Below are 5,031 nucleotides of genomic sequence, written 5' to 3' on the forward strand. Positions count from 1 at the left end.
ACAGTAATTGAATATGTGAGCTGTGGAATTCAAAGGAAAAACAGAAGATTGTGACAAAAGCAGGGTAGCTTGCAACTCAGTCTGCCTCAGGGGTTGCTGAAAGTAGTTGTGAGCTATTATATTTACAGTTAAATGTATAAAAAAAGTTAGAGACTATTTAGAAGGTCATGGGTAACCTGACTTTCTTCATTTTTGAGTGTTTGACTTAACAAATTTTTGACTGTTCTTTTAGACGCATATGTAAATGCTCACACTTCTACTGACGTATAGAATCCAGATAGATTTAATTTCTGTCACTTTTGCATTTTACAAAGATGTTAATTACGGCAATTCTGATATTATCTATTCTAGTACTAGTTATTTACTAAAGAAAGAGATTCTTTTTGATTGAAATTTCTTTTGGTTTTAAGCAGCATTCAAAGCACTGGTGTAGTTCCTAAGTGACTGGTGCTATAATTTTGGGACATAAGCCCATAAAACTTCATGCATTGGCAAGCCTCTAATCTCCTTTCATTCCAAAATTCTCCTTCTTGAGATGAAAACAAAGAAGAAATATTTGCAATTATAATGTCGTAAACTTCTATTTGCTTGTTACATGTTTTCAGCTCTCAGCCTGGAACCGAGGATGATGGATTGAAAGCTGCCAGCTTGCTAATGAGGCAGCCTCGCCTCGGGGAGGGGAAATCTGGGCAAACAGGTACAACTGCAAGAGGAGACAGCTGCAATCAAAGCATCTTCTCTGAGGACCTGGTAGTCCTGGGGGTGGAAGGATCCAGCTGCGAGCCCTTCTCAGCTCTGTGCAGTCAGTACAGGGCAGCTGCAGGGCCCAGGGAATTCCCTCTGTTATCTCCTGGGCATCATGAACAGACCCTGCTCAGCTGTTAAAATGTGCTCCGCTGCTGGGGATTTGCATCTACCTGCAAATTTCCTTACAGCAGGAAGAGTTTTGTGCATACACACGGAACAAAACAAAATAAAACCAAAATTGAGCGAGAGAGAAGGAAAGACAACACGGGAAAAACAGGCAAAAAGAGAAAGACAGTGACAAATATCGCTGTTCAACAAAGCTCAGTTTGAATGAAGGTCAATGAAGCCGGTTGGCAATTAGCCTTTGGCTGTGTGAAGAAAGCACTTTTGACTAGTTCTTGTATTATTCTGCAGAGGTTGGTGTTATATATACTCCCAAAGTCCTCCTATGCCACCCAGCTTGCAAGCATAAAGCCAGGAAAAAATTTTACTTTTTGCCAGTTGGCTATATAAATTTCAGTGGCCAAAAGCCAACTAGTTGCTAATTGTTATTGCAGTGAAACTGAAAACAAAGCTCTTGGTATGAATACTTGGACTGTTTGTTATATTCCCCCTTGAAATTCTCCAGGAATTGCCACGAACAGCAGCTCACACCCACAGCTCCCAGAAAGGATGAGCTGGGCGCCTGTGTCTGCACACAGCACCTGGTCTGCAGCCTTGCTGAATACTTTCCAAAGGCTTTCTACAGGTGAGATTAGCTGTCTGCTAAGAAATTGTTATTTAGGTACTGTGCATGCTTGGAGTAGTTTCCAAAAATCGAGTGTTTGTAGATCCATGGAGTCCCCAGCAAATGTGATGGGAGAGAGCTGGTGAAAGGTGAAATTGTTTTCAATAGTAAGGGAGATAACTCACATCTATTTGTTATTATTTGTGGAAGAAACTCCTGAGGCAAGGAACAAGTCTTTGTTGGGTATTTGTGTAGCTGCCAGCACAGTGGAGTGCTAAGCCACGACAGGGGAAGCAGGCCGCTTCAATCATTCAATAAAAAATAATGGTTATTTCCAAAGCTGACTGAGCAGGCACAGCTGCATCACCTGTGCTCATCCTGTGAGTCACAACCACCTAAAGTAAACACGAGGAAATTTTGTCTAGGATCATTCTTATCTCTTCCTCACACAACCCATTCCACAGGACAGCAACACTGAAAAAAATTGCTTCTAAGTAAATTTAGACATATTGATAGGCACCTCCATGAGTGCTTGGTTTCCACTTAGTTACAAACTGAAGGCAGATCTGTGAACCAAAGTTTTCCTTTGGTTATTAGTTATGTTCTTCCAAATACGAATTAATTTTGTCCCCATCAGCTGCTTTTGCTGTGTCACGAAACATCTAGCAAGAGTACAAAAGATAAGCATCAAAGGGTGCACTTAATTCCAGCCACAATTTTAGCCCCCCATAAAGGCACCAAGCAAATACACATATTTCTCAGACTTGTACCTGCTAATGGTTTTCCCCTGGGGGGTGTCACTAGCTGCAATGGAAAGAAGGAAAAAGATAAGGGACCTTGTGTGCCAGAACTGAGGGACAGCATGTCAGGGGCGAGCAATGAGTAGTGAAAATGGTGAACTTTAAAACAAAAAGACAAAGAAAATCTTGTATATTTGCCAGCAAAGGAAAGCTGTGGTGAAAAACAGCTACGGGTGCTTACTCACAGTGAATCAGCCTATGCAGAGCCCCTCAGCAGAATCTATGCCTTTGATTTTATGACCAGTTTAACTATTTATTTTAAATTTGCAAATGCTTAATATTGTTAATGCACACATCAGGCGTGTTCCGCGATTACATAAAACCTTTCTTTAAGAAATTGTGCTTTAGAATATCTGCCAATTGGATGGGTAAATACTTTATCATTAGTATATGTGAAACCATTATAATGGGTTCAACCTTGTGCATGTGTCACTAGAGCACAGAATCGGAAACTGGACCAGCTCGGTTTGCAAACACATAGTGAGACGCTGTCCTTCCTCCGATGCAGATTTAAAACGTTGATCCGCAAATACTTAGGCAAGAATTTCTACAAGGAATAGTCTAGTGGGATGTAAGAGGATGGCTCGTTTTAGGTAAATAATCTGCACACATTTGCAAGATCAAAGCCTTACTTAGGGCAATTCACGCGATGTGAAGAACACTGAGAGATAAAGAGAAAGAAAGGCTGAGCACAATAGTGAAAGGAACATGACATGGCACGTTAACGTAATAAACTGTTTTGAATGCAAAGGTGTCATTCTAAAAACTATTAATGATGTTATTAATCTCCATAGCAGATGCGTCTACCACCGTTTGTCACTCATTATTCAATTTAATACACAAAGAGGAATATATTAGAAATGAAAAAGGATTATCACTGTGCAGAAGCAAAAGAGGGAAATGTCTTTCCTTCGCCAGATATTGCTAAAGGGGTAATCTCTGTCACTGCTGTTGCTGTTATTATTGAGAACTAAGAAACGCTTAAGACACTGACCAAGTTCAAATCACACGGGACAGGAAGGTGGTCAGAGCTGCAGTCCCCAGCTCTCCATTCCCTCTGGTAACGTAGGTTATACTGTCAGCCTCAAATATATATACATATTCTTAGGTAAAGAAAAAACAGATTCATCTGTGATTTAAAGATTAATATGCTTAGAGGTTTTGAGCTGGTCCTTGGATTTCTGTAATGTCAAGAAACATATTTTTAGGTTTATCTTGGTGAAGAATAGGACCATGAGCTAACCACTTAGTTTAGAGAAACTGTAAATCTGCTGTAGTATTTCTTCAGTTTTATGAACTTAGAAAAAATACCCAATACCATCAGCTTCAGAGACAATGCTCAAGTAATTTGGCAAAATTTCTCCTCCTGAATCAGATGTCTTAACACCCATACACAGGAGCAAAGACTGCAGAGAAATTTCACCATGGCCACAGAAATGTGTCTGCTACAGATCTTGTTGGAAACATCCATTCATATAGGAATTTTAAGGTTTTTCTTTACTTCTACCAGTATTGCTGTAAACAAAAACTCTTAAGATAAGTGGAAAACAAATAGCAGGATGAAACAGAACAAGCAAAGGCAATGCAGCATCACAAATCCAAATAATTTCAACTTCTCTGGAAGATTCATTCAGTTGTGGATTTGATAATATTCCTCTACTAAAAATGCCTTACACCGATGTTGCATAGTACTTTGTCTTAGTGGCTTTATGAAGGCTATATATTATATATGCTATATATATTTCTGGTTTCATTTGTATTTTGCAAACATGACCATTCAAATAAAAATCACAGTGAAGTGAGGTACTTGAAAGCATCTCAACAGCTGAATTTTAATTGCCTGCAAAGAAATGTATTCAGGTCAGCAAATAATGAAGCTTGAAAGGTTTAACAGTTACTGAGTTCTGCTAGTAGCTCCCTTTGCTAGTGCAGGCCTAAAATCATGCACTGTTATGATTGTTCACAGGGAATTTGCCAGTAATAATACATGTTTTTATTATACAGTTTTAGGGCACACCCCAAAACAGACTTCAGCACGGGAAGAGGCAGAGGACGGCTCCCAGGGTGGGAGAAAAAAGTCAACTCCAGAGAAACCACTAGAACTGTGTTTTCTCTAAGATACAGTGTATTTATTTACCTCTAGCCAGTGATGTCCTGTTTAATGACTGTAAGGTAGCCAAGGCTGACCTTGTAAATTCAGAAAAGAATATCAGCTTTTAGGCAACCAGAAAACTGATGAGCCACCTTGCAGAGAGAGGTTTGCGGCGTGCAGGAGTGTGTCAATGATTCCTGCAGTGCCACAGGGGTGCTGCAGCCTTCCTGGAAGATCTGTCCAGATCTCACAGAGGACACACTGCTCCTGAGACACACTAGGGAATTATTTTAAAACACAGAGGCAGGGCCCCCTGTGCTCTGAGGGCCTGGGGATTTGACATGGAACCACCTTTTTTCATAGAAATGTGCTCTTCAGTTTCAGCTTTCCTTCCTTAGAAATGTGTGTGGCTCTACTCTCTGACTGAGAAAAAGCTTGAAAACATCTGAGCGAGAGAAGTGCTCCTGAGCCATGACTGCAGCCTCAAAATCTGTTGTTTCCTATTATGTTCTAAAACTCAGCAGTTTGGGCATCAAAGTGACTGCTTTGCTCCAGGCAGTGGACATGGGGGTTTTCTGTCCCTTCTCAGTGAGGATTTGCCTCTTGCTGTTTCCCTTTCCCCACAGAGAGAAGTCAACTGGACAAGTATTTGTACTTTCTACTAT

This window comes from Pyrgilauda ruficollis, unplaced genomic scaffold (genome assembly GCF_017590135.1).
Source record: "Pyrgilauda ruficollis isolate IOZ18807 unplaced genomic scaffold, ASM1759013v1 scaffold1, whole genome shotgun sequence".
NCBI classification, from domain to species: Eukaryota; Metazoa; Chordata; class Aves; order Passeriformes; family Passeridae; genus Pyrgilauda; species Pyrgilauda ruficollis.